Source organism: Pristis pectinata, chromosome 38 (assembly GCF_009764475.1).
Source record: "Pristis pectinata isolate sPriPec2 chromosome 38, sPriPec2.1.pri, whole genome shotgun sequence".
Taxonomy (NCBI): Eukaryota; Metazoa; Chordata; class Chondrichthyes; order Rhinopristiformes; family Pristidae; genus Pristis; species Pristis pectinata.
In genome coordinates this window covers 6458563-6481879 of record NC_067441.1, presented here as the reverse complement: position 1 = coordinate 6481879, position 23317 = coordinate 6458563, and the positions used below count along the sequence as shown (strand labels likewise).

General features: G+C 44.2%; 1 protein-coding gene across 1 annotated transcript in view; it reads left to right on the top strand.

Moving 5' to 3' along the window:
* Positions 1–23317, top strand: part of dnajc4 (DnaJ (Hsp40) homolog, subfamily C, member 4) — a 117613-nt gene that overhangs the window by 74239 nt on the left and 20057 nt on the right. The window lies entirely within an intron of this gene.

Below are 23317 nucleotides of genomic sequence, written 5' to 3'. Positions count from 1 at the left end.
TTTTGAATAGTCAGTTAAGAGTTTGGGTAGATGAAAAGATACATTCTTATATGTCTACTTTTAAATGTTAATCACTTTGAAAGCTACAATTCACATCATGCATTAAGAAATTGTTCAGTGAACCACAATTCAACATATCGATGCTCACTGATAAAGACACCAGGGACCAAATCGGCCAAATTTAATTTCCTTAAAGCACTTCTTAAAGCAGAACTCTATTGTCATACAATACAGATTGGATAATGTGAGATTGAGCAGAGCTTAGGCACAGGTAGTTCAATTAGGGAAAAGCCCTCTCCACACAAATCCAAATGAACACTTGCTGCATTCAGTTCTGGGCAGTTTCAACAAGCAGGGTAAGTGAGAAGGAGGGAGCTGAGTTGCTTGAGCATACAGTGCTCAGTCGCTATCTGAGAGAAACAAAGGCCTGAGTCTGTTTTGGATGGATGCCCATCATTCATTTGTTGCTGAATCCTGCACAGCCAGCAATTATTTTTTTTCAATCTCTGTCATTTGCTTTGCTTCTGAAATGACAGGTTGATGAAGGGAAGAAGGTAGACTTGTATCAGTGCAGCATCTTTCACAATCTCGCCATCCCAAAGTCTTTTGGAAGTGTGATCACTTTGTAATGTAGGAGGTGCAAAGGGCAATTTGAATAGAGCAAGATCCCACAAACGACAGTGCATTAAAGCTTGCCATTCGAAATTGCACCGTAGATCTCTTGCATGCACCTGAGAGGGAGACAGGGTCATCTGAAAGTGGAGCAGGGGCTTGTGGTTGTCACAGCAAAAGTGGGAGGATGTGTGACTGACAGATGAAGGGTTGTGTGTTATGGGGTGTGGGTGTTGGCCTGGGAAGGTGCCATGCAGCTGTAGGCAGGGCATTTGTTTTCTGAGTTGCCAAGGTGGTAAAGAAAGCGTATGGCACACTTGCCTGCATTGGTCAGGGCACTGAATATAAGTCATGTTGCAACTGTTAGGCCACATTTGGAATCTTGTGTACAGTTCTGGTCATCCCAATACAGGAAGGATGTGGAGGCTTTGGAGAGGGTGCAGAAGAGATTCAATTAGGATGCAGCCTGGATTAGAGAGAATTAGCTATAGGGAGAAGTTGGACAGACTTAGGTTGTTTTCTCTGGAGCGTCGGAGGCTGAGGAGAGACCTGATAGAAGTTTATAAAATTATGAGAGGCATAGATAGGGTAGGTAGTCGGAGTCTTTTTCCTAGGGTAGAAATGTGAAATACTAGCGGGCATAGTTATAAGGTGAGAGTGGGAAAGATAAGGGAGATGTACGGGGCAAATTTGGTTGTAGTGCATGGATTGTGCTGCCAGGGGTGGTGGTGGAAGCAGACACGATAGTGGTGCTTAAAGGGCATTGAGACAATCACATGAACAGGCGAGGAATGGAGGGATGTGGATAATGCATAGGCAGATAGGTTTAGTTCATTTGGCACCATGGTCAGAACAGACGTTGTGGGCCAAGGGGCCTGTTCCTGTGCTGTACTGTTCTATGTTCTATAGATGTGCACCTATCATTCAGGGAGGGGGCAGTACACACTCCCTCCCATCTCCGCTCTATGCCCCTTCTCCTACCGGCCCCAGCCCTAACCTTGTTGAATCCCTAGCAACTGTCTGAAGCTATTTTAACAGTGGTCCCCTGCAGTAAAGTTCACCCCTTCACAGCAGCCCTCCCTACCCCATCGTGAGAAATCACCTCCACCACTGGTACCGGTACTCGCAGTAAATTAATTAAAAGGTGTCCATTTTCTTGGCACACAGAAACAAGAAGTGATGCTTTAAGAACACAAGCCGAGCTGACAAAGGAGCAACAAAATCAAACAGCTCATGTAAAAGCTCTGTAAAAGCCTAACTTAACACAGGGTGTTGTCCTCCCAGAACCCAGGTTAAATACTTCAACTCTGTTTATCTCATTTCATTGAAGAGCTCTTCTTAATGGGAATTAAGCTCATCTAATGTTACCCTTTCAGTGTAACCTGGAAAGCCTTTTGCCTTAAACCTGGGCAATTCAATGTAAGACACATTGACCCTAAGCAAGATTAATGTATGGTGTCTCTTTCAATCAGGGTTCAGCTCCAAGTAAACATGACTATGTAAGCTATAGGGGTGGCATTCAGGTTTCTGTAATCCACCCAGGCCGTCTTGTAAAGAGTGACAAACTGGATGGTCTGTGATGTGTGAGTGTTGCACTTCTGAAAGGGAAGTATTCTGACCCAATTGGTCCTGTAATTTTAACACTGGGTGATCGATGTCCACATTTGAGCTGCATTGTAGCACTTAATTACAGTTTCAACTTTTTGAAGCAATAATTCAAAGAACAGAAGTTGTTGTCTTGTGTCTGCAGTTCCTGCTAAATAAGGAGGAACGTAGACTGTTAGCCACACTTGCCACTCATGAATTCCTACAGGTGATCTGTACTAAGATCTCCTTCCTTACATTACCAGGCCATGTAACTTCCTGCTCCCAACTTGTACAACAAACCCTGCCTTCTAATTTTATGTCACTTCCAAACACCATTGGACGATGTTCCCTCTATGCCTACGTCCAAGTCCTGTTTATAGTGAAAAGCTGAGGCCCAGGACCCAGCCTCAGGGGACACCACTTGTCAGATTCTACCAATCGGGCAGCACTCCCACTATCTCTACTTTTCGTCTCCCGATCAATTACCAACACTACATGGTTACCTCTTAATTGGTCTGTTTTTTTTTCTTACTGGCAATCTCTTCTGTGCAGTCACTTTTAATTCCTCCTGGAGGTTTGTAAAGGCAGCATCTGCAGGCACACTCCTATCGATCAGGCTCCTGGGCCATGGGAGCTTTTTCCTATTCTCTGTTTAGATATGAGATGCTGGTTCAAAGGTGCTGAGGTAGTCTTCCAAAACAATTGTGCTGTTCATGGGAACTGGTTTCACCACAAGATTGTAGTGCCACATTATTTGTTGTTAGAGCATCTACTTGCCAATTCCAGGTCAATAACTTAATCTCAGAAACAAGTGACCAGGAACAACTGTGTAGCTGGAACAAGTCCAGAAGCAGTTCTGACCCAGTAACTGAATGTTTATATTTGAAACAAATTATCAAAATATCAAAGAGGCTCTTTCCTTTGAAGTTTTAATTAGTCGGGGTGGGAATTCAAAAACAGGTTTATTTTGGTGTGCTTGTTAGTGGTGGGTATTTACGGGATCTAATGTAGTGCAATAAACAACGACTTGATACGATGAATACAATAAACAATGATACGATAATATCATATCTTTAACGTAGTCAGACATCCCAAGGTGCATCACAGGAGTACAGTCAGACCAAGCCCCATTCGAGGGTATTAGGGTAAGGGACCGAAAGCTTAATCAAAGCTGTTAGTTTTAAGAAACATCTTTTAGGAGAAGAAAAGGACGGAGAGTTTTAGGGAGAACATTTCAAATCTTGAGCCTCTCAGCTGAAGCCACATATGGTAAAGAAATGCGACGATGATTAAGAGGCCAGAATTTGAGGAGATTTCAGAAGGTTGCAGGGGCTGGAGGAGGTTTAAGAGATGGAGAGTGGCAAGACCACAAAGGAATTTTAAAATTTAGGGCAACACAGTGGCGCATTTAGTGGAACTTCTGCCTCACAGCTCCAGTGACCCAGTTCAATCCTCACATCCAGTGGTGTCTGTGTGGAGTTTGCAAGTTCTCTCGAGCACCGCACAAGTTTCCCCCAGGTGTTCCAGTTTATCCCACATCCCAAAGCCTTCCGAGCTGGAAGGTTAATTGGCCATTGTAAATTGTCCCTAGTGTGGAGCTGAGCAGTGGAATCTGGGGAGGAGTTGATTCAAAAGTGGGGAGAATAAACAGGGATCAGTGCAGAACTAATGTAAGTAGGTGCTTGATGTCAGCGTGGACTAAGCAGGCCTGTTTCCCTGTTGTGCAACTCTAGCTTGATAAGAATTTTATAATTGGGATATTGGTTAACTGGGAGTTAGTGTAGAACAGGTGGTGAATGAAGCAGACTTGGTAGAAGTTAGGATGCTGCAGCCCTGTTTTGGCCAGGGCCTTCATCTATTGACTCCTCCTGTGTAGTTCAGCATGTCCCAGCACGTGAGTTATACTACCTAGAATTATTTATATTATTAGGTTTATTTCAAGATACAAGGAAATAACGAAAGAAATGTTTCTCTACACTCCATCAATTATTACTCTGAAGAAAAAAATAAGCTGTAAAGTGCTTTGGGATGTCTCAATGTCATGAAAGGCATGACATTGAGACATCCCAAAGCACTTTACAGCCTATTTTTTCTTTAGAGTAATAATTGCTGGTGTAGAGAAACATTGCCGCGCGTTCCCCACAGACAGCAGTAATAATGACCAGATTATCTGTTTTTATGATGTTGATTGTGTAATAAATACTGGGGAGGATGCCGGTACTCTTCTTGAACTGGTGCCAAGTCAGAGGTTTAACCTCTCAATGAAGCAAGGCAACTGACAATGCTGCACTGCCTCAGTACTACACCGAGAGCTTGGATTTGGTACCCAGTTTTCCAGAGTGGGACTTGAACTCACAGCCTTCTGACTTGAAGGCTTTTATCTTTCAGTGGTTGTGATGGTGCGAGGAGCCACACATCCAAATATCAAGATCATCCTCTATCCTGAAGTAGAAGTTCTAGCCTTTCTCCTTCAGCCTCTGCATTGAGCAAAGTCCGTGGTGATGTCAGTCACCATTTCTGTTCCCTGTGCTCACTTCTCTCTGAATTTACTGCTCCTCTTGCTACATTCAAGTCAAGTCGAGTTTATTGTCATGTGCACAAGTACAGTGAGCTATAGGTACAATGAAAAACTTACTTGCAGCATCATCACAGACACATAGGTTCAGACAACACACAAAACAAAAATTATACATAAATTTTGAAAAAAAGACTGCAAACAAGACAGTAGTGCAAAAAAAACCGACAGAGACAAGTCCACGGTAGTATGAGAGGGGCTGTTCCCGAATAGCTGTCCCTGAACCTGGTGGTGTGGGACTTAAGGCTTCTGTACTTCTGCCTGGCGGTAGCATTGAGAAGAGGGCATGGTCCCCACTGACTCACATACACAGCCACCCCATTGACCTTGCCATCCCACAGTGATGTGAATTGCAAGCAAAGTCCTCCTGACTTTGAGCTGTGAACTCTTAATAAGTGGCTTTTTGCATTCAGGATCACTGCGCTGCAGCTGGTTATACAGCCATCCTCTCATTGTCACCTTAATGGCACAATGGATCTCAGCTGTGAGCTCCTGAACTCCAATAACTGGCCAGGTTGGCCTTCATTTAACTGCAAGCAGTTGCTGAGTGCTTGTTTACCTTCTGTGCTGCCGCTATTAACTGCTGAGTGAGGTGAAAAGTGCAGTGATTTATTATCAGGTCAGATAAATACTCCAGCTTTAGACACCTCCATTCTTCCTGGGAAAGAATTCAGGCAGATGTAGCCACACACACTCACCACTAAAAAGCCCCCATGTGTGACTCCTGGTGGTCGAAGATCAGGCTTTATTGAAAGAGATGGTATCATTCCTGCAAATGTGTGAGATCGTCCATCACACATTTACTGTGAGGCCCCGTCGGTTCCTACAAACTGTATGGCTATCATTCCTCAATGCTCACCAGCTGTTGATCAGTGCCTACAAACTGTACAGCTATCATTCCCCAATGTTCACCAGCTGTGGATACAAAAGCAGCCTCATGCACAAATATTGATTTTCTGTTATTCTTTTGAAGGTTGCTTTTTTTTTCACTGCCTTCCGAAAGCTGGCTTCAATCAAATCCTCCTCAGCCCCTGTGCTGAGATGGCTCTCTCCTGCCCAGGATTCTCGCACATATCTTCAGCCCACTCATGTTAGAGTGAGGGAACAAATTAAACCTGTCTTCCTGTTCCTTATCACTATCTAGTGGATCCCTTGGCAAGAACATCTGGAAGCATTGGGTGAAACCAACAGATTACTTGATTACATCTCAGAGGATCACAATGATCCAACACATTGATGCAATCACCAGCAGCTCTACTTCGTTAGGAATTTCAGGAGATTTGTTATATCACCAAAGATTCTTATAAATTTCTATAGATGTACAGTGGAGAGCATTCTCACTGGTTGCACCACAGCCTGGTATGGAGGTTCCAATGCACAGGATTGCAAAAGGCTTCAGAGGGTTGTAGACTCAGCCAGCTCCATCACGGGCACAACCCTCCCCACCCTCAAGGACATCTTCAAGAAGACGGCATCCATCACAAGGACCCTCACCATCCTGGACATGCCCTCTTCTCGTTACTACTATCAGGGAAGAGGTACAGGAGCCTTAAGACCCGCACTCAATGGAACATTGAGGAACAGATTCTTCCCCTCCACCATCAGATGTCTGAACGGTCCATGAATCCATGAACACTACCTCGTTATTCCTTTTTTTGCACTCTTTATTTATTTTTATAATTTATAGTAATTTTATGTCTTTGCACTGTGCTGTTGTGGCAAAACAACACATTTCATGTCATATGAGTCAGTGATAAGAGTTCTGATTCTGGGATTTGTTGCAGCATCGTTCAAATTGACTGCTGTGTTTCCTGTGTCATAATGATGACTGGACTTCAGAAGTACGTCATTGGTTGGAAATGTCTAGGAGACATGGAAAGCCCAATGGAAGCTCTTCCTTTGATCAACTGTAATTCTCTATGCAATTCAATAGCCTGATGCCCGCCCACTCTCTGGGGTCAGGTATGAAGCATCGGGTAAACTACTGAAGAAAACCCAGTCTATAGCCTTGAGTGTCTTCCCTTTTCCAAAGGGCTGGCAGGCAGAATAGTGACAGCCAGAGAGAGGTTTGTCACCCCTCTTCTAAGCTGGTAACTCCAATTCTACAAACGCTGTAATTGCTTTGAATGAGTTGAAGTATGTCATTGTTAACCAATGGCCCATAATCACCACCTTAGACCCCTACTCCGATGGGAAGCAAATAAATTCAAGTGGGGATAAAAGGTTTTGCTTTTATATAGTAACTCTCACAACATCAGATTGCCCCCATACACTTTGTAGCCAATGACACACACAGAAGAGCTGCCCAGCTCTTCTTTCAGCAATGTCGCAGGATCTCTTACACCCATCTGAGGGGGCTCTCAGTTCGATGCCTCTTCCAACAGACTGCAGCGCTCCCTCAGAGTTCACAGTATTGGTATATTATTGTCACATGTACTGAGATACAGTAAAAATCTTTGTCTTGCATGCCATCCAAATAGATCATGTCATATGTAATTACACTGAGGTAATAAAAAGAAAACAGAATGCAGAATATAGTGTTGCTTTAACAAAGAAATTGCAGGGACCATGACAAGGTAGATTGGGAGATCAAGAGTTCATCTTTTAGCGTATGAGAGGTCCATTCAAGCTAGAGACACAAGAGACTATTGGAATATGGAGCAACACACAAGATGCTGGAGGGACTTCAGGAAGTGGGGCTGTGCACATGCACCTGTCTACATCAATGGTGCTGAGGTTGAGAGGGTTGAGAGCTTCAAGTTCCTTGGGGTGAACATCACCAATAGCCTGTCATGGTCCAACCACCTAGATGCCACAGCCAAGAAAGCTCAGCAGCACCTCTACTTCCTCAGGAGGCTAAAGAAATTTGGCATGTCCCCTTTGACACTCACCAACTTTTATTAATGCACCATAGAAAGCATCCTATCTGGATGCATCACGGCTTGGTACAGCAGCTTCCCTGCCCAGGACTGCAAGAAACTACAGAGCATTGTGGACACAGCCCAGCAAATCATGGAAACCAGCTTCCCCTCCATGGACTCTTGTCTATACTTCTCGCTGCCGTGGTGAAGCAGCCAGCATAATCAAAGACCCCACCCACCCGGGGCATTCTCTCTCTCCCCTGTCCCATCAGGCAGAAGGTGCCACCAGGCTCAAGGACAGCTTCTGAACTGCTGTTATAACTATTGAACAGTTCCCTTATACAATAAGATGGACTCTTGACCTCACAATCTACCTTGTTATGACCTTGCACCTTATTGTCTACCTGCACTGCACTTCCTCTGTAGCTGTGATACTTTACTCTGTATTCTGTTATTGTTTTACCCTGTACTACCTCAATGCACTGTGTAATGAATTGACCTGTACGATCGGTTTGCAAGACAAGTTTTTCACTGTACCATGGTACAAGTGACAATAATAAATCAATACCAGTACCAATCAGGCAGCTTCTATGGAGGGAAATGGTCAGTCGATGATCAGTCCAGATGAAGGGTCTCAACCCGAAACATCGACTGTCCATTTCCCTCCATAGATGCTGCCTGACCTGCTGAGTTTCTCCAGCATCTTGTGTGTAGGTCCATTCAAGAGTTTGATAACAGCGGGATAGAAGGTGTCCTTGAGTCTGGTGGTTTGTGCTCTCAAGCTTACGTATGTATCTTCTGCCCGACAGGAGAGAGGAGAAGAGAAAATGATTGGGATGGAAGGGTTCTTTGATTCTATTAACTGCTTTCCCGAGGCAGCGAGTAATATAGATGGAGTCAGTGAAGGGGAGGCTGGTTTACATGACGGACTGGGCTGTGTTCACACTAAGCCATGGTTAACCTTTTCCGGTGGGGTCAGGTCATTGAGTAGGTTTGGCCGTACATGACGGACACAGGCAACAGGCAGGCCAAGATGCACCCACATCATATGCTGCGTGGGACGGCAACTAGAATGAATTGCAGCAGCTAACTCTGTGCAGGAACATCATTGGAGGCTCACCGCAGCTGTCCTGTAGAACAGTCTGGCTCTGTCATTTGACAGGAAAGAAAGGGCTTGCATTTGTAAATTGCCTTTCACGCCTTTCAGATTTTCCCAGAGAGTTATAAAGCACATGAAGTACTTTTTGAAATGTAATCATTGTTGTAAAGTAGAAAACAAGGCCACCCATTTGCACACACCAACTCCCACAGCAGCAAAGTGGTAATCTGCTTTAATCAAGTGATAAATTTTAGCTTCAGGACATAGGAGCAACTTGTATCTCCTTAGCGCTCTTTCTAAACAAAAAGGTGGGATCTGTTATGTCTGTGGTGAACTGTACTGATGTTCAATTGTAAATAAGCAGAAATTTCCCTGGCTGAATAGTGACAAGAATGATTTCGTCCCCGAAAAACTGTTCCCTAACCACTAACAATATCTTCCTCTCGGACATCCGTGTATTGGTATTGGTTTATTATTGTCACATGTACCGAGATACAGTAAAAAGCTTTTGCCTGCGTGCCATCCAGACAGATCATGCTGTATATAAGTACATTGAGGTAGTGAGAAGAAAAACAGAATGCAGAATATAATGTAACAACCAGAATATATTGTCAACCAGATTGCTTGCAACTTTGGTGTTATGCTTAATCCTGAAATGGACTTCAGACTATAAATACGTGCTATCATTAAAACTGCCTGTATCCATCCACTTATAGCATAAACCTAACTGGGGCCCTATCTCAATACTAAAACCCTCATCCATTTCTTTGCTGTCTCTCTCGCTTTGACTATTCCAATGCATGCTGTGGAATCATGCAACAAGGAAACACAGGAGCCTGAGGGCACGTACCACAGACTTAAGGACAGCTTCTACCCCACTGTGATAAGACTATTGAACGGTTACCTTACACGATGAGATAGACTCTGACCTCACGATCTACCTTGTTGTGACCTTGCACCTTATTGCACTGCACTTTCTCTGTAGCTGTGACACTTTACTCTGTACTGTTATTGTTTTTACCTGTACTACATCAATGCACTCTGTACTAACTCAATGTAACTGCACTGTGTAATGAATTGACCCGTACAAGCAGTAGGCAAGACAAGTTTTTCACTGTACTTCAGTACAAGTGACAATAATAAACCAATACCAGTACCTAGTCCGTGCTGACCATCAACCACCCACTTACCCCAATCCTACACTAATCCTATTGTATTCTCCCCACATTCCCCCCCCCCCCAACAATTCCCCACAAATTCTACCACTCACCTACACACTATGGGTAATTTACCTACATGTCTTTGGGATGTGGGAGGAAACCCGATCACCTGGGGGAAACCCACGCGGTTGCAGGGAGAACATGCAGACTCTACACGGACAGGATTGAACCCAGGTCTCTGGTGCTGTGAGGCAGTGGCTTTACTAGCTGTGCCAACATGCCACCCTTGCTTCTGGATGGCATCCTTCCTCTACTCTGTAAACTCAGTCAGACAAAACCCTGTTCCCCCTTGTCCCATTCACCCATCGCTCTCTGTGTTTGCTGACCTGCATTGTCTTCTGGTTATTGGAATTGATTTATTATTGTCTCATGTGCCGAGGTACATTGAAAAACTTGTTTTGCATACCATCCACACAGATCATTTCATCACATCAATGCATTGAGGTAGTACAAGGGAAAACAATAACAGAATGTAGAATAAAGTGTTATAGTTACAGAGAAAGTGCAGAGCAGGCAGACCACAAGGCGCAAGGCCATAACGAGGTAGATTGTGGGGTCAAGAGTCCATCTTATTGTAACAGAGAACCATTCAATAGTCTTATAACAGTGGGATAGAAGCTGACCTTGGGCCTGGTGGTACGTGCTTTCAGGCTTTTGTATCTCCTGCCGGATGGGAGGGGCGGGAAGAGAGAATGTCCCTGGTGGGTGGGGTCTTTGATTATGCTGGCTGCCTTACCGAGGCAGCAAGAGGTGTAGACAAGAGTCCATGGAGGGGAGGCTGGTGTCCGTGATGTGCTGAGCTGTGTCCACAACTCTCTGCAGTTTCTCACAGTCCCGGGCAGAACAGTTACCATACTAAGCCGTGATGCATCCAGATAGGATGCTTTCTATTGTGCATCGATAAAAATTGGTGAGGGTCAAAGGGGACATGCAAGGGGACTGGGCTGACCCCAGAATACTCTACGCAAAAGATGCATTTCACTGTGTGTTTTGATGTACATGTGACTAATAAAGATATCTTAATCTTAAATTAAGCAAACATATTGTAAAATTGTCATCCCTAGTTTTCAAATCCCCCCATGGTCTCCCTCCCTATAATCAATATAATCTTTTCTGGCCTTACAATCCTCTGAGCTCAGCAATTCTGTCCTCCTGCTCATCCCCAAATTTAATAGCCTCCACCATTGACAGCTGAGCTTTAGGTACCAAGGCAATCAGCCCTGGAATTCGCCCCCAGCCCCTGAAAAACCTCTCCCTCGCCTTCCCCCTTTAAGATGTGCAAACTCTGGCCAGCGTTTGGTAATCTGTCCTACATACTCGGTGTGAAATTTTGTTTGATCATTGTCCCTGTGAAGGTCCTTGGGATAATTAGCCACGTTAAACAAGTTGTCGTTGGTTTATGTCACCTCCCAAGGAAGGGGTGCGGTGAGCAATTATCTTCCCCAGGATAGTGCAGTGGGACGAGCATAGGAATCCTTGTCACTGTTTAAATCCTCTTTCAGTAACACAATGACATTGTCAGCTCAAAATGGAGACTGCCCTGTTCTTGCCAAGGCAGAAGTGGATCAAGCTCCTGGTGCTAGAACTGTTCTGTGAGTTCACAGATCAGCTAAGATAACATTACTTTGATGGCCTCGACTGGCCCTTTCAAATGCTAATGTATGCCGATTGACAGTTGGAGTTGTAACTTCTAATCACGGTCAACTGTGAAGCCCTGTCTGGACGAACAATGTGAAAGAAGTCTGCAGAGTGAGTGAGGCCAGACAGCTCTTGTAGTTGCTGAGGAATGGAACAGCGACCACTACAAAGGAAAATTACTTGCTCTGTAATTTAGCACAGCAATTGAAAATGTTGTATTCTCTTTTTCTCTGAGAGCCAGCCAAGGTTAACAAAAACTGTCAAAATATGCATTGAGCCATTGCTACAACTCGCTACAAGATCTATGCACTCCAGTTCTGGCCTCATGCACCCACAGTTTTTTATCAATGGCCCAGCTATCAATATTGGTGTTTCAGCTACCCAGACCTGAAACCCTGTAACTCTTTCCTACATCTCTCCCCCTCCCTTTTCTCCATTATGACAATCCTTAAAGCTTCTCTGAACTTTTGGTCACTGGTCTAATATCTCCTTATGTTGCTTGATGGCAGCTTTTGTATTACGTTCCTCAATCGCCTTTGTGCTATATGAACGCAGTTTGTTATTTTTGCTCTGACCCACTTATTGCTTTACTGTTAAAGTCAAAGACATCATCAAGTGAACCAGTACTTTCTTACAAGTCCAAGGCTGATCCCAGGCAGACACAAGATAGCTGAGAGAATTCCAAAGGTACGGATATAACTGCAATTTCTCTGCTCTGGTAACTACTAGGAGCAAACAAATACTTAGGGCTTGCTGGAGCATTACCACCCTACAATTACTGCTTCAAACACCTCTGTTCTATTGCCAAATTCCTCACTATCAATGGCTGTGGGATAAGGAAGAGCTAGGATTCCAAAAGCAGTTCCCCACATGTCTCCGCATTCACAAGGTGTTAGTCCAGAATCTGACAATATGCTCAGTTCCATTGGAGAGTTGCCGTCACGGCAATGCATAAGAAGCAACCATCATCCAGGGAAAAACATTCATGGAAACATACAGCACAGAATCAGGCCCTTTGGCCCACCAAGTGTGCACTGACCATCAAATAGGCACTTGCACTAGTCCCCTTTTGTTCTCCCTGCATTTGCAAAACTGGTCATAAATTAGTCATACTAGTTGATCAGTTTGCACTAAAATGGACTTCTTTTTGTTCTAATTGTGTTTTCTTGTAAAAATTGTATTTATGTTTTTCTTGTGAACGCTGCTTATTTGATGCTATGTGCCTGTGATGCTGCTGCAAGTAAGTTTTTCATTGCACCTGTACTTGTGCACATGACATTAAGCTGGACTTTGACTTTGGCAGAAGGTATGGAATTGTCCAACCAAATGGAACGTTCCACGGCAGCAAGTCCAGGCTCATCGTTCATGACACCAGGGAGAGAGTACTCCCACAAATGGATACTGAGCAGCTGGCCCCTGCGCAAAAACCTGTCAACTTTATTGCTGATGGAATGTTTGGGGAAAATTATAAACACCATGTACACATTGTAAGCGAATGTAATGATACACTAGGTACAGTGAACGAAGCAGAGGAGCATCACCTATTGTAAATTGTATGATTAAAGTATACTTTTGGAATAAATATCCTTCATCAGATATAATTTGACAGCAAGCCACAAGGAGATATCAGGCAAGGTAACATAAGCTTGGTCAAAGAGGGAGGATTTAAGTAAGCTGGTTAATGTAAATCACCTCCTTAGTGTAGGTAAGTAACAAAAGGTCCAAGGGGAAGTTGACAGGCACAGGAGAGTGAACATGTTGCAGGGAACACAGATTAAATACAGAGTAAAACTTCATTTACACTGTGCCATCAGACACTCCCAGAGCAGAGACATTGTGGCTTAAGATATTTCCCCTGCTCACTTCACAGTCCCAGAATAGCCTCCCATAAATGTTAATTAATGTGAATTAGAGGTGATTTTGTGGCCATGCTCCAGGCTGACTTGGAGAAGGGTTGAGATGTTCAAAAGCAATGTCTTTAGTTGAATGTGAATGTTTCCCTGGAGAGCTCTTAGCTCTTCTAAAAATGTGACATGTCCATTTGAACAGGATAACAATACTTAGTTTAATATCTTGTCCAAAGGGCAGCACCTCCAGCAATGCTGAATGTGGTTACTGTGCTCATTAGGTTGTGCAGATTTAATGAAACAGGGGTGGGGGTCAGAATTTGGAAGATCTGATGGAGTAAGGTAGAACTACTTCCTCTGACAGGTGTGTTGGTAACCAGAGGTCGTGGGTTTAAGGTAATCAGCAAACGAACCAGATGAAGTGGTCGCGGCAGTGTGTTGTGATTTAGGATGCACTGCTTGGAAGGTCAATGGAAGTTGATTCAATAGTGACTTTTGAAAGGGAATTAAATAAACAATGGTAAAGCAAAATCTGTGCGGGGCTATAGGGAGAGAGCAAGGCATGTGGGGTGTGAATTGTTAATTAGAGATCTGTTTCAAGGCACTATCACAGCACAGTGAGCTATGGACCCTATGATTCTGCAGTCTCATATTTCACCTCTGCTTTCAGCTTCGGTCTTCCTTTTGCTGACAGAGAGAAAGAGGGAAGGAAGTTAATTGCATTTGTATAGGACCTTTCGTGACCTCAGCAAGTCCCAAAGCACTGGTATAAGGAATGTATATTATTTAGCCTGTGAATAAGGAAGCAATAATTGGGAGCTGTATGGAAAAGGAGCCAGTAGAAAGGTTCTGCTGGCATCAATCTTCATGGTTTTTTTTCTCATATCCTATATACAAATTTTTGTAGATGTTTTATGTTAGAATAAATACACAAAATGTTTCTTCAGACTCAAATTTCAGTGTTAAGAAGTAGGGTAACAGGAACACTATTGATGTTCATGTCTGTCTGTAATGCATTTGGCAGCTGTGTACATCATTGCATGAGTTATCTAAAGAAATATAGTTCCTTGTAGGTGGCATCATGTGGGGATCATGAATACTTTATGGCTGCAATAAAGGAATTTTACAACTGAGGTGACTTTAGGCATCAACAACAGGTGCAGCATAGATGTGTCTGTAGGTTACAGGTTCTGTTTGCCGCAGGACAATATTGGAGTTCTGCAGTAACTCTTCTTAGGTGATTATTTGCACAGGACCTGTGCTATCCTTTCCAGACCTTGAGTACTACATGAATGGTGTTTGCACATTCTCCCCGTGACTGCATGGGTTTTCCCCCGGGTGCTCTGGTTTCCTCCTACATCCCAAAGACGTGTGGTTCGTTGGGTTAGTGGGCCACTGGGTGCAGGCGACGGATAGGATCTTGGGGGAATTAATGAGATGTGGGGAGAATAAAATGGGATTAGAGTAGGACTGGTATAAATGGGTGCTTGATGGCCAGCATGGACACAATGGGCCAAAGGTCCTGTTTCCGTGCTGTATCACTCTATGACTATGAGCAAAGATCATGCACCAGATCCTCCGATAATGATTCACTCTAAACCCTCATCCACCCTTGCACTGAGAAGTGACAAGAATCATTCACATCAAATAAGTGCCAGGCAATCATTATCTCCAGCAAGAGTGAGTCCAGTCACCTCTCTGTGACATTCAGCAACATTTTCACCATCCAGGATAAAATAATTTGAGTACTAAAATTTGCTGGCTAAAAACTCCACTGTCTCCACTATTGGCGTACTTTGGCTGCAGCTGAACAGCAGTTTTCCATGGCTTCAATAACACTCCACAATACTATGACCCTCATTACGAGCAGAATAAACCAGACACCATCCTAACTTAGAAATGTTGTGGTTTTCCTTCATTGTTGTGGTCCTAAATCCCGGAATCCCTAGACAACCACACTGGAAGAGTCCCTTCACCATACAGACTGGAGCAATTGAAAAAGGGCCCTCAGGGCAATCAGGGACAGGCGAAGTCGTGTTTATTGTCACATGCAAAAGTACATGTATATACAGGTGCAATGAAAAACTTACTTGCAGCAGCATCACAGGCACATAGCATCAGATAAGCAGCATTCATAAGAAAAACAAATTAAACATAAATTATACACAATTTTTACAAGAAAGAACACAATTAGAACAAAAGAAAAGTCCATTTTAGTGCAAAGTGGATCAAAGTGGTCATAGTGTTGCTAACCTGTAGTGATTAGGGTTTTGCCAATCAGTTCAAGAACTGAATGATTGCAGGGAAGTAGCTGTTCTTGAATCTGGTGGTGTGGGACTTCAGGCTTCTGTACCTCCTGCCCGATGGGAGCTGCGAGAAGATGGCACGGCCCGTATGGTGGGGATCTTTGATGATGAATGTTGCCTTCTTGAAGCAGCATCTCCTATGGATGCTACCAATGGTGTGGAGGGGTGGGCCCGTGATGTATTGGGCTGAGTCCACTACCCTCTGCAGCTTCTTATGTTCCTGCACATTCGAATTGCTGTACCAAACCATGATGCCATCAGTCAGGGTACTTTCAACAGTACCTCTGTGACAGTTTGTTAGAGTGTTTGGTGACAAGCTGAATCTCCTTAACCTCCTAAGGAAGTAAAGATGCTGGCACGCTTTCCTTATGATTGCATGTACGTGCTGGGCCCAGGACAGGTCATCCTATATGTTGACGCCCAGAAAATTAAAGCTGCTGACTCTCTCCACTGCCAATCCCCCAATGTAGACTGGTGCATGTTCACCCTCCTTCCCCTTCCTGAAGTCAACAATCAGCTCTTTTGTTTTGCTGATGTTGAGCAAGAGGTTGTTGTTGTGACAGCACACAACCAGGTGTCCTATCTGGCTCCGGTAAGCTGACTCACCGTCACTTGTGATTCTTCCAACAACAGTAGTGTCGTCGGAGAATTTGAACATGGCATTGGGGCTGTGCTTAGCCACACAATATTGTGTGTATAAAGAGCAGAGCAGTGGACTAAGCATGCAGCACTGAGGTGCACGTGTGTTGATGGTCAGCAAGGAGGAGATTCTGTTACCGATCCTCACTGACTGAGGCCTGCCGATGAGGAAGTCGAGTATCCAGTTGCAGGGGGAGGTACAGAGGCCCAGGTCTTGAAGCTTGATGATGCGTTTGGATGGGATGATTGTGTTGAACGCTGAGCTGTATGAGTTCCTGTTGCCCAGATGGGTCAGAGTAGAGTGAAGAGCCACAGAAATCACTTCTGCTGTTGACCTGTTGTGGCGGTAGGCAAACTGGAGTGGATCCAGGTCACCTCTGAGGCAGGAGTTGATTCGTGCCATAACCAACCTCTCAAAGCACTTCATTGCGGTTGATGTAAGAGTACCGGCTAAAGGCAGTGGAGTCTGCCCTTGCCAGCAAAGCCTATGTTATAAGGATTTTATTTTAAATGATCCTCTGTCACCACATAATCATGTTAATGCAATACCTATAAATGTTTTAACAGCAGGCCTCCTTGATTAATCAAAAGCCATTTCTATCAGAGACCATTAGAGGAGGCCATTCCCTCTGTCCCCCCCACCCTTTGTTCTCCCTTATCCCTCTGGACCCCTCACCCCTTCTCTTAACCCCTCCCTTACCCTCACGACCTACCATCACCCACACCTTGCTCTCTCAGGTTCCCCACCTCCTTCCCAAAGGAAGGCTTTATGTCAACCTAATGAGTAGGGAAGCCTCCTTTGGCGGGTTCTCATTTCAGCTCTGCCTCTTGACCAGGAGGCTCACGCACCTCTGCCTCTGGGGAATCTGGTTTCAATATCCTGACATCATTGGCACAACTGAAAGCAGAGGAAAAGGAAACATTTATTGCAGCAGGCACCTCACCTAGGAGAGGGTGGGAGGAAAAATAGTTGGGAAAGTGATAAACGAAAGGGAAACTGCACAGAGGCATGTATGCATGTACCCATCTGTAACTGGAGCTGGACAAGGGAACAGCATTAACTGCAGGACGGCGCACACAACTGGCAAACCCCACTGCGTTCCTAACCACTGTCCAGAATGTTGCTGTGCACATCAACACGCTGATAGGGAGGTGGGTCATTCAGCAAAATGAAGCAAGCTAGATACACCCTGGAAACAGAAAAAAACTTGGAAATGGAGACCAGCAGGATAATCAAAATGATTGGATTGATGTTCATTAGGGCTTTGATGAGCTGAGTGGCTGCCTACTACGTTGGAGTATTCTCTGGTCCTATAATATGTTGGTGTTGGAGTCCTCTTTGAAAGATTTATCTTCTTCTCCTCCTGCTCAGATATTGTACAACAGAAGTGTGCAGTGAGAGTAGCAGGGCATCCAGCACCTTGGTAAGTAACAGGGTCAACTATCTTTGTTCATAACCATCCTCTCTTGAAAGCACATCAGCAATCCATCATCGCAGCTGCATCCAAAAGTACTCCAAGTCCTCACAGCACTCTGGGTGCTCCTTCACCATGCAGACTAGGAAGGCAGATCACCACCATCCTTTTTGAGGGCAGTTTGGTTCAGCCAGTAAGTCAAAGTTCAAAGTCGAGTTTATTGTTGGATGCACAAGTCCACATGTGCACAGGTGCAATGAAAAACTTCCACAGGCACAGAGCATCATATAAGCAGCATTCACAAGAAAAACATAAATTAAACATAAATTATACACCATTTTTACCAGAAAGAACACAATTAGAACTAAAAAACACAAAGTCCATTTTAGTGCAAAGTGGTCACAGTGTTGCTAAACTCTAGTGATGAGGGTTTTGCTGGTTGGTTTAAGAACTGAATGGTTGAAGGGAAGTCGCTGTTCTTGAACCTGGTGGAGAGGGACTTAAGGCTCCTGCACCTCCTGCCCAGCGGGAGCTGCGAGAAGATGGCATAGCCCGGATGGTGGGGATCTTTAAGATAAGGTTATGGTATCTTTATTAGTCACATGTACATCAAGACACATAGTGAAATGCATCTTCTACGTAGAGTGTTCTGGGGGCAGCCCTCAAGTGTCGCCACGCTTCCGGCGCCGACATGATGATGGATGTTGCATTCTTAAGGCAGTGCCTCCTGTAGATACTCCCGATGGTGGGGAGGGATGTGCCCCTGATACATTGGGCAGAGTCCACTACTCTCTGCAGCTTCTTACATTCGAATTTGCCATACCAGACCATGATGCTACCAGTCAGGATACTTTCAATAGTACATCTATGGAGTGTTTGGTGACAAGCCGAACCCCCTTAACCTTCTAAGAAAGTAAAGATGCTGGTGCGCCTTCCTTGTGATTGCATGTTGGCCCATGTCCTCTGAATGATTTTAAACAAAGTTTCTTGCTTGCTTCAGAGTTCTTGTTCTGACATGGTAGTCACACTTCCAGTAAAAGAGCACTTGAATCAGTGCTGACTCGATTATTTGTGACTTTTAACTGTGACAGATTGGTTCTTTAAAGTGGGATGATGTTGGAAAGCTTATGTTTTAGAATTGGCAGCTATGATGAAAAGTACAGTTAGTGTGTGCACAAGAACTGCTGATTTTATATGCTGCAGTCTGCAAGTTCAGTTCTGATTTAACATATGTAGTTTATCAGGGATATGTGAACTCTTACAAGCACTGAAAAAGTAATGAATGTTTGTTTACGTTAGAACTGCACGTTAAATACATATTTACACATAGTAATCTCCACAGTTTAGTTCTGTTCTCTAAATGCAGGCGTGAGTATCTCTGTATTCCTTAATTCTCCAGCCTCTCACTAATTAAACTCAGGGCACATGCCAAGGAGCTGAGAGTAGTTTCCCGCCCAGACATCCAGCTGACCTGGCACCTCGTGACCAACAGAGCTATGTTCAATCCCCACATTAATTAATGATTTATAAGGATTAAATACCTAGCGGATAAGGGCATTGCCAGATGAATTACTAAATCCCACTGACCACGTGGGACTGGTCTATTCTGACTTAGCTGCAGTCATAGCAGAAGCACTGCATACAGGGTTCTGAGAGGGACGGACCGGGTCAGCGCTGACAGGCTGCTTCTCCAGAGCCAGGGGCCACACTTAGAATATTGGAGGGAGGTACCCATGAAAGAAATGTCTTCACTCTGGACTGTGAATCTTTGAAATTCTTCAATCCAAGTCAGACAGTTTTGGAGGGGGGGTGGTGTGCTCAGTGCATTGTAAACTGAGATCAATAGACTTCTGGAAGAAACAGGGACCAGGTGATATGGGGATTGAAAGTGGAATCATTGGAGGATTTCAACTATGATCTGACTGAATGCTAGAACAGAGCTGAGCCCACCTCACCCACCGTAAAGCTAGAAACGGGAAAAATAATGCACCTTTTCACAACCCAAAATGCTGCCGCCAATTCCTGCTTAACATCTTTCCAACCAGACAATTATAGTTCAACCTGCAATGTCTCCCAGCCTTGTTATCTTTAATCTAGGCCATTTAATTTCCTCTGTGGAAAATCACCATTTTGTGTAAATATAGTATTGGCGTGGAAAGGGGATTTAACTGCTCAATGACTTCCGTGTGGAAATCGATAAGGCCTACCTGAAGATGCGGTTTATCCTTGGAATAATTTACACAAAACAATCAAAGCCTGGCTGGAGTTCAGCGCTCTAATCTTTCCCAGATCATCTCGGTTCCAACTTTCTTCATTTTTAAACTGTTATGTGGAGCCAACACTTAAACCACAAGTGCTGAGACTCCTTTCCAAGAATATACAGTGGAATTGATTTTACAATACTGTAAGCAGCCCCTTTGAACTTCAGTACTGAGGCTGGAAATTCCTATAAATGGTATAAGATATTCCGACTATCATTCTTTTGAGGAACAATGCAGATGGTGTACATTCAACAATTGCCTGAAGAAAGATATATTTCCCTTGAGTCAGTATATTTTAGATTCACTGGATTGGTTGTCAGGTTGAGAAGTTTGTCCCAGTAAAGGATAAGGAAGTTTGGCCTATAAAAACAGAAAATGCTGGAAATACTCTGCAGATCAGGCAGCAGGACAGAGAAGCAGATTTAACATTACAGATCATCAAAGTCAAAGTCGAGTTTATTGTCATATGCACAAGTACACATATGCATAGGTGCAATGAAAACTTACTTGCAGCAGCAGCACAGGCACATAGCATCAGAGACACAACATGCACAAGAAAAATGTGAACTAAATATAAATTATACAAAATTGTACAAGAAAGAACACAATTAGAACAAACAAAACAACGCAAAGTGCAAAGTGGTCATACGTTGTTGTACTGAGGTAGTGATTAGGGTTGTGCAAGTTTGTTCAAGAACCGAATGGTTGAAGGGAAGTAACTTCTGTCAAACCTGGTGGTGTGGGACTTCAGGCTTCTGTACCTCCTGCCCGATGGTAGCTGCGATAAGATTGTGTGGCCCGGATGGTGGGGATCTTTGATGATAGATGTTTCCTTCTTGAGGTAGCGCCTCCTATAGACACTACTGATGGTGGGGAGGGATGTGCCTGTGATGTATTGGGCTGAGTCCACTACTCTGCAGCTTCTTTTGTTCCTGTGTATTCAAATTACCATACCAGACCATGATGCAACCAGTCAGGATACTTACAACACTTTCTGTAGAAGTTCAAAATCAGAATCAGATTTATTATCACTGACATATGACCTGAAATTTGCGGCAGCAGTACAGAGCAAAGACATACAATCTATAAATTACAAAAATAAATAAACAGTGCAAAAAAAGGAATAATGAGGCTGGGTTCATGGATCGTTCGGGAATCTGACAGCAGTGGAGAAGAATCTGTTCCTGAATCATTGAGTTTGGGTCTTCAGGCTCCTGTACCTCCTTCCTGATGGTAGTAATGAGAAGAGGGCATGTCCCGGATTGTGAGGGTCCTCAGTGACGGATGCCACCTTCTTGAGGCACCGCCTCTTGAAAATGTCCTCAATGGTGGGAAGGGTTGTGCCCGTGATGGAGCTGGCTGAGTCTACAATCCTCTGCAGCCTCTTGCGATCCTATGCATTGGAGCCTCCATACCAGGCGGTGATGCAACCAGTCAGAATGCTCTCCACCATACATCTATAGAAATTTGGAGGAGCGTTTGGTGGCATCCCAAATCTCAAACTCCTAATGATGTAGAGCTGCTGGCGTGCCTTTTTCGTGATTGCATTAATGTGTTGGGCCCAGGCTAGATCCTCTGAGATGTTGACGCCCAGGAACTTGAAGCTGCTCACCCTTTCCACCGCTGACTCCTCAATGAGGACTAGTGCGTGTTCTCCCGACTTCCCCTTCCTGAAGTCCACAATCAGTTCCTTGGTCTTGATAACATTGAGTGCGAGGTTGTAGTTATTGACACCACTCAACCAGCCGATCTGTCTCACTCCTGTACGCTTCCTCGTCACCATCTGAAATTCTACCAACAACAGTGGTGTCATTGGCGAATTCATAGATGATGTTTGAGCTGTGCTCAGCCACATAGTCGTGAGTGTGGAGAGTGTAGAGCAGTGGGCTAAGCACGCATCCTTGAGGTGCGCCTGTGTTGATTGTCAGCAAGGAGGAGGTGTTATTCCCGATCTGCACTGACTGCGGTCAGTTTGTTGGAGTGTTCAGTGGCATGCTGAACCTCCTTAATTGTCTAAGAAAATAAAGACGCTGGCACACCTTCCTTGTGATTGCATCTATGTGCTGAGCCCAGGAGAGATCATCCGATATTTTAACACTTAGGAATTTGAAGCTGTTCATCCTCTCTACCATCAATCCACCAAGGTAGGCTAGCGCATGTTCACCCTCCTTCCCCTTCCTGAAGTCAACAATCAGTTCCTTAGTTTTACTGACGTTGAGCAAGGTCATTGTTGCAGCACCACTCAATGTGTCCAATCTCACTTCGGTAAACTGATTCTTCACCACTTATGATTCATCCAACAACAGTGGTGTCATCAGCGAATTTGTATATGGCGTTGGAGCTGTGCTGAGCCACACAGTCATGTGTGTATATAGAGTAAAGCAGGGGGCAACTGTGTTGATGATCAGTGAGGAGGAGATGTTGTTAGCAATCCTCATGGATAATGACATTGATGATTAACTTTCCAGGTTTATATGTAAGGATAATGAAAATAAAAGCACAAAAGATATGATAATTTTTTTTACATTAGTCAGACCATAACGGGCCATCTTTGGCAACAGTTATCAAAGGGATGTTTGGGCCATGACAGAACTTACCAGAATAATACCAGAGCTCGCAGCTTGCTTACTCCACTGTGAAAATAAGTGCTTGAAGGAGAGCCTCAGAAAGCTTTTCAAAAGTGTTTGAGATTGAAAATATCTGTAGAAGGCAGGGATATTTTGAAGGGGCAAGGCACATGGATCACCATATCTGATAGAGGTGGTCTTCCCCTGTGCAGCACCAACTCATGTGCTATAGGTTTTCTCACCAGAGGTAATTCTCCTTTGGCTTGGCAACCCTAGTCCTCGGTTCCTAAGCACTGGTGCATTCAGTGCACCTACCATGCCTTTAGTAAAGCTTTTGCTTCCTATGAGAACCTCAATAAAAAGAGGCTTTCTCCTGCCTGTCTAATCAAGTAACAGTGTGCTTCTACTTAGAACAGGGATAAGTTTTGATATTCAGTCACACATGCACATTTTCCCCATTCTGCACCCTGTAATGGCTCCAGGCCCTGGTGGAGCCTGCCCCTTACAACACAGAACCAGTTACATTATCATAAAATATCCCTTTCTCCATCCATTCCTTTCCTCTTGAAGCTGCATGAACCAAGGCCTACTTTGACATGGTTCTCATGCCTGTTTCTGTCTCTCAACCTATTGACCACTCTGAGAAACATTAAAATAAAACTCCCTCCCGTCAAGCCTCTAATGCTGTGA